General features: G+C 42.4%; 4 non-coding genes and 1 pseudogene across 4 annotated transcripts; 3 read left to right on the top strand and 2 right to left on the bottom strand.

The window, feature by feature from the left end:
• Positions 1–819: 819 nt before the first annotated feature.
• On the bottom strand, positions 820–891 carry TRNAA-UGC (transfer RNA alanine (anticodon UGC)). The gene has a single exon. It is a non-coding gene; the product is annotated as a tRNA-Ala (tRNA).
• Positions 892–4,613: 3,722 nt separating this feature from the next.
• TRNAA-UGC (transfer RNA alanine (anticodon UGC)) lies at positions 4,614–4,685 on the top strand. The gene has a single exon. It is a non-coding gene; the product is annotated as a tRNA-Ala (tRNA).
• A 2,373-nt stretch (positions 4,686–7,058) lies between these two features.
• Positions 7,059–7,130, bottom strand: TRNAA-AGC (transfer RNA alanine (anticodon AGC)). Its single transcript has one exon. It is a non-coding gene; the product is annotated as a tRNA-Ala (tRNA).
• A 2,688-nt stretch (positions 7,131–9,818) lies between these two features.
• LOC128055467 (40S ribosomal protein SA-like) lies at positions 9,819–10,773 on the top strand (annotated as a pseudogene).
• A 528-nt stretch (positions 10,774–11,301) lies between these two features.
• Positions 11,302–11,383, top strand: TRNAS-GCU (transfer RNA serine (anticodon GCU)). The gene has a single exon. It is a non-coding gene; the product is annotated as a tRNA-Ser (tRNA).
• Positions 11,384–11,679: the final 296 nt, after the last annotated feature.

Here is an 11,679-nt window from a genome sequence, read left to right as displayed (position 1 = left end):
TGTCTAGTCAAAGTTGTTGTTTTTCCAGTAGTCATGTATGGATGTGAGAGTTGGACTATAAAGGAAGCTGAACACCGAAGAATTGATGCTTTTGAACTGTGGTATTGGAGGAGATTCTTGAGAGTCCCTTGGACTGCAAGGAGATCCAACCAGTCAATCCTAAAGGAAATCAACCCTGAATATTCATTGGAAGGACTGATGTTGAAGCTGAAACGTTAATACTTTGGCCACCTGATGTGAAGAACTGACTCTTTTGAAAAGACCCTGATGATGCGAAAGATTGAAGGCGGGAGGAGAAGGGGAGGACAGAGGATGAGATGGTTGGATGGCATCACCAACTCAATGGACATGAGTTCGAGCAAGCTCCAGGAGATGGTGATGGACAAGGAAGCCTAGGGTGCTGCAGTCCCATGGGGTCGCAAAGAGTCGGACACGACTGAGCGACTAAACTGCACTGATACCAGTAGTGTACTTTTATGATCTCTTTTAAAATGGAATGAGAAATAAAATGTTTGTTTATGACTTACTAAGACAGAAGCTCTTGTGACAAAGGTCAAAGAGTTTTTTGGGAAAAAAAGACAGGGGTGGAAACCAACCTAGTCTTTGTCTCAGGCTGATTTGCTCTCTGACCCCTCCCACTTCTCACCTCCTCCAAAAGAAAGTTATAGGATCAGTCCGATGGGACTTTGGCGATCGAAGCAAGGTATATTTTTTTCAGCAGAGTAATACTTAGACTTTAAATTGCTCAGAAATATCCAAAGTGCGAAGAACGACTTTGTCTGTTTATCCAGCGTGTAAAAACACCACTCAGTAACAGACTGGAGATGCCGGGGATTGAACCCAGGCCCTCATGCATGCAAAGCAGACGCTCTACCACTGAGCTACATCCCCAGACCTATAAGTGTGATGTGGCTCCCAGGTACTTTTCTTTATGAATATATGCGGTCAACTTTCCGCATTAAAAAAATATATGTGTGTTTTACGTTGTTGTGCAAGTATTTTAGAGGACTTAAATGTCGGAAAGATGTTTTATGTAAATCAGTGTCATTAAAGCCTTCAGATTCTCTTGAACCTGACAAGGCCCAGTTTAAAACAAGCAACTGTAAAATTGGCTTTTACCCCAGCAGGACCATGCATAAAAGTCATTCAGGTCAAGGACCTTTTGGAAAGACTGATATTAAAAAAAAAAAAAAAAAAAAGAACCATAGATGACTACAGCAAAGCACTGGGACATTTCTTGTTGTAGTACAAAGGAAAAGGAAATAGCAGCCCACTACTGGGAAATCCCATGGCAGAGGAGCCTGGAGGGCTACATGGGATTGTAAAAGAGTCAGACATGACTTAGCGACTAAATAGCAACAACACAACAAAGTACAAAGCCAAACTGTAATCTGGGGAAGAACTGTGAGACAGCCACCCTGCAGGCTGCTTTTAATCTCAGGTTCTAGGCTTGGAATTATCCACAGTCAGTATGCATATAAATCTCAGCCTGGTCCAAGAAGGAAAATCCTACTTAGTAGATCGGGTGAGGAAACCTACTTATATCCTGTGAAATAAAAAATTGTAAGAGAGATGCTGAAGATTCAAATGTAAATCTAGGCTACAACACTTTAGAAACAGATTGCAATGTGAGACAGTGTTTCTCAAAGTGTGGTCTTTGGACCAGCAGCATCAGTATCTTCTGGGATCTTGCTAAGAATACAAATTCTAAGACCCACCACAGACCCATGAGTCAGAAACTCTGGGAATGTGGGTCCAGAGTTAATAATCTATGTTAAAAACCCTAGAGGTGATTTTGATCTATGCTAAAGTTTGAGAAGCACTGTTGTGAGGTATTGATGAATGCTTCATTACTATACTATGACAATAACACAGTAGTAAGATGTTCCCAACATTTAAAGATAAAATAAATCCACAAAGATCATGTAACTTTTCTGTACTGTTAAACTTCATTGTAATAAAATGAGAGAAAAAATTTAAAAACATTTACAGATAAAATAATTTAACATAGTAGGCATGAGTTTTTATAGCTTGATGCTAAATGTTTAAATGTGTATGGGGTATCTAAATTTTTTAACTTAGTTTCTCATATATTGTGAAAATAGTATGTGAATATCCTGAAGTATTAATTTTTAAAACTGAATGAGTTGTATACTAATTACAAACAGCAGAAAATTTTTCTTGATATTTGAAAGCCTCTGAACATTAGAGAATATAGCCACCAGCTATAGGAAGAGAAGGAGAAAGAAAGATAAGATGAGTAAGAATAGATTAACAAAAGCAAAAAGCCTAAATAAAACACATCTACAGGTAAAGGCTATTTTGCAATGGGACACACCTGGACACACCAGAGATTGAACCCAAATCTCATGCATGAGAACAAGCTCTACTACCGATCGAAACAAGGGACGAAGAAAAGAAAGAAGGAAGGGACCTCAACAACACTTCACTTAACTATTCAGCCTCCAATAGATCAGAAACAAGGGAAATGGTCTAAATCACTGTTTTTGAACAAAATTACAAAGAATTCCTCTTTCGTGGGGAGTAATTGGAATCCCTGATACTCATCACAAACTGGATTCAAAAGCACAAAGGTTAGCACCTTCTAAGCTGGTCAATGCAGTCTGCAGGTGGAACCCTTTAGGCATTTAGACCTGGTGCTGCTCAAGTCTGGGAGGATGGTCCTCTAAGAATTTGGGAACATTGACTGTTGGGCAATAGTGTAATAGTTATCACATCTGCGGCTTGTTCCTTATTGCAATTCACCAGAAAAATCACTCTACCACTAAAAATGGCCTGGCACCACCATTCTCCACGGATTGGAATAAGAGCCACCAATGTGTCCATTCTTTCCATACTGGGGCCCTGACACACTTCCTGAGATACATCCAACACATAATTTCCTCAGTGCTTACCTGGGTGGGAAGTGGATCGTTTGCACGCCTGCTGCCTCTTTGGATGTGGCAGCCGGTGTATCAGTCTCCCTTGATTATGGCAAAATCTCATGGATGCAAATTTTTCAAATGTACAAGGTGAACACATTGCTTGGGACCTTCCCAAGGTCTTGGAAAGTATAGGTTATCCTACCCTCCCTTCTTGCCAACACAGCTGGACCCAGAGGAATTTGGGGAAGAGGTAGGGCACTATCACTGCCCTGGGTATTTCCCAGGAGATTTCCAGTGCTCCAGAGGCCCCAGGAACACCTTGACTGGGACAGAACAAGACTTGTTCCAATGGTAGAGAAGCGGCCTCCATGGGGAGGTAAACCAGGTGAAGCCAAGGAACTTGCAACAAGAGGAAAGAGTGGGATGGAAGCTGAGGAGTTGTGCCCATGCCCTGCACAGTAGTCAAGGCAGGAAAGAGCAGGGTTGAGAGGCAGGAGGGGCACAGTTGGAGATGTGACCTAGTTCCAAATGCTAGGAGTAACACCAGAAAATCAATGGAGCAACCTAAGCCAATTCGTAGACAGGCCTGGCAAGGAATGTTCGTCTGCCTAATATGCGCTCTGAATGCTGACAGTAAACCTCTGAAAGAGAGCAAGGACTATGTTTTTGTTGATGAAAAACAGGAGGACAGATTTTGGCAGGTGTGACTGTGAACAATTCTGAAAAATGCTCAACAATTTGCTCCAACAAGCTCAGTGATCATTTGCACCAGAGAGAGGCAGTCCTGAAGCTCGGAAGTCCACAGTGTTAGATCTAACCCATCCAGTCTCCAGCAGAATTATCAAATACACTGTGTCAGAACCTTGTCCACTATCCATATCTCAGTGTCACTGAGAGGCTGGGGCTGTCCCATCCATTGACAGACTGGATCTCATTTTTCTGTAGCTGTTTGCCGAGGGTAAATTCAATAAAATCAACGAATGCATCTCAGACCCGCAACTCTTGCCTTAGGTCTGTTGGCCGACATAGTCCCACCACAAGCCTGAGCAAATTGCTGCTGGGCACTTTGGCCTTCATACTCCACTAGTGCCTAGAACTATGGTGGAAATGTGAGAACAGCCACTTATCCTGCAAGGCCAAATTGATCCTCAAGTACAACTCTTGGCCAAGTCTTATCTTTCAAGACTCCTGAAGCCATCAATTTCCGGCCAAGAATGTGGTATACTTTGTGTCTGCCTTTAGTTACATAAGCATTTCCTTGCCAGAGGACTTGTCATACTGAAATCATTTGTATATATATTTGTGAATCCTCCTCTCCCACACACACTTCACTGGAAGATTCTCTGTTTTGTAACATACATCCTGAACAGAATATGCCTGTAATTTATTTCTCTCAGCTCTTTATTGAGTGGCCGCTATCTGCAAGGCTCTATGCTAAGGGCTTGATACAGAGTTACGAGAGAGAACAGTACAGGCTCTGCCCTGTTGAAGCTATCTTGCTAGAGAAGGAAACATCTAGTCAAATAACAAATCTACGTGATTAGTCGTGATAAATTCTAAGAATATTAAGGGAAAGTACAGAGAATCTATGGATGGTATTATTTAATAAGTATTTTTTAAATCTACCTGATTATGTTTCTATAAGTGTAGGTTGAAGGAGCACACGGAACGTCTAGCGTAAACCGTATTCACTATTGGTCAACAAAGGAAAAAGTTTTTTTCAGGTGTGGGGATGTAGCTCAGTGGTAGAGCGCATGCTTTGCATGTATGAGGTCCCGGGTTCGATCCCCGGCATCTCCACTTTAGCTGAACTACGGTTTCAGCTGATTTCTCACCCTTTAATACTCGAGAAGTTTAATGCTGAAGCATAAATAATGGACTCTTTTAAGGTTAAGTGTATTGAGTTACGGGGAAAGTATTGCTCAAAGCGCCTCCACCCCTGCTTAATAAGGATTGTAGCTCCAATATATCAAGAACAGTTGCTTTTAAATAATATATACCATAGAAAAGACATTAGCACAGGCAGAGAGAATTCTCAAGGGAGGTTAGAACATTTTTTCAATTATGGAAGCTGGTTTTGAAGGAAAAAAAGCTACATTCATAAACTAGCCTTCCGTATTTGCTCCACTCTGGTTGTCCTATTAGTAGACCAAAAGTCATTGTTACGTTTTTATGACGCATTTTTATTCCACTCTTTCATAGTGATTACTGACATGATCAAATTTTATAAGAAATAATAACAATACAAAACTTCTCTCTTCCCTATTAAGAAAATTGTATGTATATCATCAGGTTTTACACTTTAAATATATTTTACAACTTTACAATTTGTAATTGTATAATTACAATTTTGTCAATTATACCTCAATGAAGCTAAAAGAAAACTATATTTGACAGTGATTTTCAAGAAACAGAAGCCATATACAACCCAAACTAATATCGTATTTTATGCCAATTATCACAATTAAAATTTTTTTAAAAAAGAAATACAAGCCATTCTTTGATGAAAATAAAAATTAAAATGTATTTCATATAAAATATAAAGCATAAATATATATTGAGAACTAAATTTTTAATTTTCAACTTTGGACTTTTTTTAACAAATAAATAATACAAATATTTTTTAGAGAAAGAGGCATATGATGTGTACTGGTCTCACTTTTAGTGATGAGAAATTGATCATTGATTTCAGGTATGTCAGCCTGTTCCATGCATTCTAGAGCTCCCTCATCCAATTTTATCTCATGGTCGTAGCAGCCATTGATGATTGTGACCTAGATACAGTAAAGCAATATCAGTTGCAAAATGTTGAATCTAATTTTATAATTCCTTCTGCATGTATTAGCAGTGATTATTCTACAGAGAAAAAGTTTCCCTCATCAACTGTATGCTTATCCTGAAGTACACTCCAGATAAGAGAGGTGGTATAAATACTTGATTCTTTTCCTTCATTTGTCAGCTTTCAAAACAATGAATCAATAACCAAAATCCTCCAAAGCCTGGATCTAAGAACACTAGTATGTGTATTAATTTTGCAACTAGGTTCTTTACTAAATTGTCCATTTGTAGTAGCTTTTCTGTTTGGAGGAGTTGTTTTTAGGTATATAATCCTAACTGAGAGCTTTATCCCCTCCTATCTACTAGTTACTCCTCTAATTACTGTTTTATGCTAAATGCCTTGATTAGTACCTCCATTACCACATTAAAATAGTACAGGCAGTAGATATCCTTGTGAAAAACTTAAATCTATGTGACCACAAATATACCTAAAAAGACTTAAATAGGTGATACAGATCATAAAAACTTACTAAAAAATATTGTATGGAATAATTTTCAAGAATAAAAACTAATTCCTACAAATTAACATGTTTAAAAGGGACAACTGATTTTTTTTTTTTTTTTTTTTGCCTCTCATATATTCAGCCAGTATTTCAGACTAGGTCTGGTCTAAGCAAATCAGCCCTAATTATTAGGTTGGTTAAGACACACAGTGGGATATTTGTTTGTGTTGTGAAAGTAGAAGTGAAATACGTTTCACTCAAATTTATTTCTGAAATAAGCCCATGTCATTTATTTTGATTGAAATTTTTTCTTATTTAGATGCTTAACCTCTCACACTCTCAATCTTAGCAAAGTGGCAATGGTCTGAATTCATTGAAGCAGCCAGTCTCCATTCAATCTGTCATTCAGTTTAGGCTTGGAAGGCACCAAATAGGATGACAGATTCTTTATTGTTTCCCTATGCATAGAACCCTGCAGTTATAACTGAGGACCACTGCTTCCACATCAAGTGATTCAAGAGAAGGAAGAAAGCAGGGGGTGGTCAGATGCTCATTAGGAAGAAATAAACGATATTTTTCTACTATTCCACCTCCAGTGTGTGTTTTGCTCTAAGAACGCTTCAGAATTCAGGAGAAAGTGAATGAAAGTGAGTCTCTTGTTGATCTTTCTGCTTTCTTCTGTTCTGCTTTCAGCTTGGATTCCAAAGAAATTAGGCCAATTATCTTTCAGAAACGATTGGACATTTCTGGTGGTAGTAGTAGTCTCGGGGCGGAAATTGGATGCCACAAAGGCAATACAGATAGAAAACTGAATGAAAGAAGATATCCGGTGTTAAAGGGTGAGACGAAAGGAAAAGCGGCGTGATCACAACTACATCTCCCTCAAAACTGATGGAGGTGCCGGGGATTGAACCCGGGACCTCGTACATGCTAAGCACGCGCTCTACCACTGAGCTACACCCCCAGCTGCGAACAGCTTTCCTTGGATTCCTTTCGTGATTTATAATCATTATTCCTTTGCTTCTCAAAGATTTAGTAAATTGCCTAGGAAATGCCTATTTGCGAAACTGACTGCGCAGCGGCCTCAGATGAAAACAACAGAATGAAATTCTAAAGGAAGGAGGCTGAAAAGAGACCATCTGTTATCTGTTACTCTCCAACCTCCATTCCTGCCCTTTCCACCTGCAAGGCTTCAGGAGACCGAAGCAGGTACCTGGGCAGCCGGGGTACCCGCTGAGGAGTAGGCAGCAGAGATGGAGTCAAAGCGGGTCCGCGTCTGCTGAGCTCCAGCTCCCGCGGCCAGCACCACCTTCCTTGGAACAATGACCCTCAAATCATCCGCGTTTCCGGAAGCCAAATATATATATATATCCCCCGCGTTTCATGGTGATGGCAGGGAACATCCCAGAGAGCTCACGGTGTCCTGGACGGATCGCTTAGGACTAACTGGAAGCATGAGCTTGGGTGCCTGGCATCACGTAGGCGCCCAGGTCATCCAAAGGAGCAACATTTACCTCGTGCAAATCTCTGGCGTCCTCCTGCTTTGCCGAGCTTGGCCGAGGGTGGGCTGGGCTGGGCTGGGCTTTTGCTTAGAACAAAAGGTAAGCAGGCAAGGCAGGACTGGCTCCTGTTTATCCGCGACCAGTCCTTTAGGAATCAGGGAGCTATCAAGAATTATTAGTACCTCGGATGATTTAGGAAAGGGGAGAGTCTCCTATATTTTAAAGAGTGAGCCCGGCCCCAATTCACAGACTTCGATTTCTCGGGCACGTCCAGAGCAGTCTCTCTTCTCTCTCACTCTGAAACAATTTCAAACTAATTAAATTTTTGAAAAAAAGAAAGAAACAATATCCCCCAAATAACCATATACCTTTTATCCAGAGTTAGTGACTATTACTATTTTACCCCATTTGGTTTATCATTTGCTTCCTCTCTCTCCCATTTGAAAGTAAGCTGCAATACATCTTTGAAACAGAACAAGACCCTATAGTCTTTGTCCCCCATGTCCTCTGCCTGCCTTTTGTCTTTGGAAAATCTTTAGCCAAAGAGTAAGTTTAGAGAAGTGAAAAAAAAAAAAGCAGAAACAAAGGGAAAGAGTCCAACAAGACTAAATAATAATTATCTAGTCATTAAAATGGCCTTAATCCCTGGGTCAGGAAGATCCCAGGGAGAAGGGAATGGCAACCTACCCGAGTATTTTTGCCTGGAGAATTCTATGGACAGAGGAGCCTGGAAGGTTACAGTCCATGGGGTTGCATAGAGTCAGACAAGACTGAGCAATGGCACTCCTAGTTCCTTCTCAAGGGCTATAGATAATATTCTAAGCCACGTCCTGTGAGCTGTCTTGTAGATACTGAAATCCCCAATAGGTGGAGAGGTTAACTACATGATGACCAGACTATAGTCATGACATAAGCTTCCAGAGTTCCAAGAATTGGCTTCAAGGAAACGGGAACAAACTGGCCCTAGAACTAAACATCAATTGTACTTAAAACAATCAAGATGACGCTGATCAAACCACTGATGACCAATTCCAAGATGACTGTCAGAGCTGACTGTGCTGTTTCTGCATGTAGCCCCTTCCCTCTGTCTATGAAAGCTCTTGCCCAGCAGTTGTGAGTGGTGAGGAGTTGGCCTTTGAGCAGGAGACCGTACCCCACTGTTTGCTGGCGTCCAAAACTTTTCTTTCCTCCAACCTTGCCTCTTTATTGGCTTTTGTGTGGGGAGCAGGTTAGGCTGATTAGTCATAGAGCTCTAGATGTGGGAGTCTTACCTAGAGTGGCTGAGGGCTGGAGACTTTGAGAGCAAGAACTGCAGAAAGCTGACCTGGATCAGCAGAGGAGAGGTTATCCTGAAACCAGGTAGCAACCGAAATACAACTGTGGGGGTGAATATTTAGTATCAGAAGAGCAGAGAAGTGGAGGAACTGAAACTGACCTTCTCCTTATGGGCCAATACCTGTAGTTTTGTTCAGAATATGTTGTATGTTGAAGATTCTATGAAATTCAGTAAAGGGACATGAGAAGGAAAGAAGAGGGTAACCCTTGGCACAAGTTAAGATCCAAAGCAGAGATTTCATGAGAAGGAAAAGCTACAGCATTTTGGCATGTGAGAGTCTTTTCAAATTTATCTCCAAAATTCTGCACTAAATATAGGAAAGAAGATGAATCCTAATGAGTGGAAGCATTTCTTGATACTTGGTTTACTTGAAGTTGTCAAGTTCAACTTCCTCCTGCGGGAGAAAGAGGAGAATTGTGGAGGTGAGACAGAGAGAGTGGGTATGGAACTGGTGAAGTGGCCTGCACAAGGCCGCATGGTGAGTGGGACAGAACCACAACCAGTAGGCAGGCGTCCTGGCTCCTACAGGAGCAAGGATTTCCCTTCCTGGCCCTTCTCGGTGTTTGTGGCAGCCGCAATCAATTGCACACTCTAAGACTCCAATCTACTCTATAACCAAGATGGCCCAGCAGGACGCTTGTGTTTTTCTACTTTTGTCCAACCATCTTTTCACTGGTTGCTGTATGTCACAGATTGATGAAAGCCAAGCCCCAGAGAAGGTAACGAGGCAGAAATGAAGGCGACTTTTTAGCAGTCCAGCGTATTTCAGAAGCAAACATAAGAATCACAGAGACAGCTTTCGTCGCTACCCAGAGAGGGGTACATACGGCGTTGTCCTGAATTCCCATCGTAACTTAAAGGGAAGCTTTCACAATGTCCGGAGCCCTCGATGTCCTGCAAATGAAGGAGGAGGATGTCCTCAAATTCCTTGCAGCAGGAACCCACTTAGGTGGCATCAACCTTGACTTCCAAATGGAACAGTACATCTACAAAAGGAAAAGTGATGGCATCTACATCATAAATCTGAAGAGGACCTGGGAGAAGCTTCTGTTGGCCGCTCGGGCCATTGTCCCCATTGAAAACCCGGCTGATGTCAGTGTCATATCCTCTAGGAATACTGACCAGCGAGCTGTGCTGAAGTTTGCTGCTGCCACTGGAGCCACTCTTATCGCTGGCCGCTTCACTCTGGGAACCTTCACTAACCAAATCCAGGCCGCCTTCAGGGAGCCGAGGCTTCTGGTGGTCACCGATCCCAGGGCTGACCACCAGCCCCTCACGGAAGCCTCCTATGTTAACCTGCCAACCATTGCTCTGTGCAACACGGACTCTCCTCTGCGCTACGTGGACATCGCCATCCCGTGCAACAACAAGGGAGCGCACTGAGTGGGTCTGATGTGGTGGATGCTCGCCTGGGATGTCCTGCGCATGCGTGGCACCATCTCCTGAGAACACCCGTGGGAGGTCATGCCGGACCTCTACTTCTACAGAGATCCTGAGGAGATTGATAAGGAAGAGCAGGCAGCAGCTGAGAAGGCTGTGACCAAGGAGGAGTTTCAGGGTGAATGGACCGCTCCAGCTCCAGAGTTCACGGCTGCACAGCCTGAGGTGGCAGACTGGTCCGAAGGCGTGCAGGTGCCTTCCGTGCCCATTCAGCAGTTCCCCACTGAAGACTGGAGTGCTCAGCCTTCCACTGAAGACTGGTCTGCAGCCCCCACTGCCCAGGCCATGGAATGGGTAGGAACCACCACCGAGTGGTCGTAAGGTGTTCTTGTAGAACTTGCAAAATGGGAATCTGGTTGATGGAAATAAACTGTTTCTAGAAGAAAAAAAGAATCACAGAGACAAACTTTATTGTTTCGAGTTCTTTCCCAGAAAACAGGTATCCTGGGACATGTTCTAATCAGGATGTAGGTAATTAGGCCCTTCCACTGCAGAGTCCAGCGGCCAAGGGACCCTAGTCTCTGGGAGAAAACATGGCAGATGACTGGAGCCATAACAACAAATCAGGGTTGAAATCCTGGCTATGTTCATTTGTTCATGTGTTCAACAAGGATCTAGGTGTTTAAGCACCGAAGTGTACTGGTTTTACCTGGTCATTTTGTATATACCAAGTAACTGGACCACTCTAAGTGTCATTTTCAATTTTATGGTTGCTGTGAAATGTTTCTTAAAAATCTGATCACACGAATTGAGTCAGGATTAAACCAAGAGAAAGAAAAAAAAAAGGCAATTTGATACAGTGCTCCAGAATAGAACTGCAGTGATGAAGGCATGATTTTTTTACTCTGTTATCAATAGACGAGGTGGCCGAGTGGTTAAGGCGATGGACTGCTAATCCATTGTGCTCTGCACGCGTGGGTTCGAATCCCACCCTCGTCGTGAGGCTCTCTTTGGACTTCTTTGGTCCCTTTAGAACATCTGCTGTGTGAGAACAGTGTAACGTGTAAGTAGCTTTCTAGTTGCCATGTGAATGGTGTTTGGCATCACCCGAAATGGCAACTTCCTCAAGGGACTTTTTTGAGGAAGAGTAGCTAACTGAGGAGAAGGCAATGGCACCCCACTCCAGTACTCTTGCCTGGAAAATCCCATGGACGGAGGAGCCTGGTAGGCTGCAGTCCATGGGGTCGCAAAGAGTTGGACATGACTGAGAGACTTCACTCTCATTTTTCACTTTC

Source organism: Budorcas taxicolor, chromosome 11, assembly GCF_023091745.1.
Source record: "Budorcas taxicolor isolate Tak-1 chromosome 11, Takin1.1, whole genome shotgun sequence".
Classification (NCBI taxonomy): Eukaryota; Metazoa; Chordata; class Mammalia; order Artiodactyla; family Bovidae; genus Budorcas; species Budorcas taxicolor.
The sequence above is the reverse complement of the archived record's forward strand: the minus strand, read 5'-3'. Positions and strand labels throughout refer to the sequence as shown.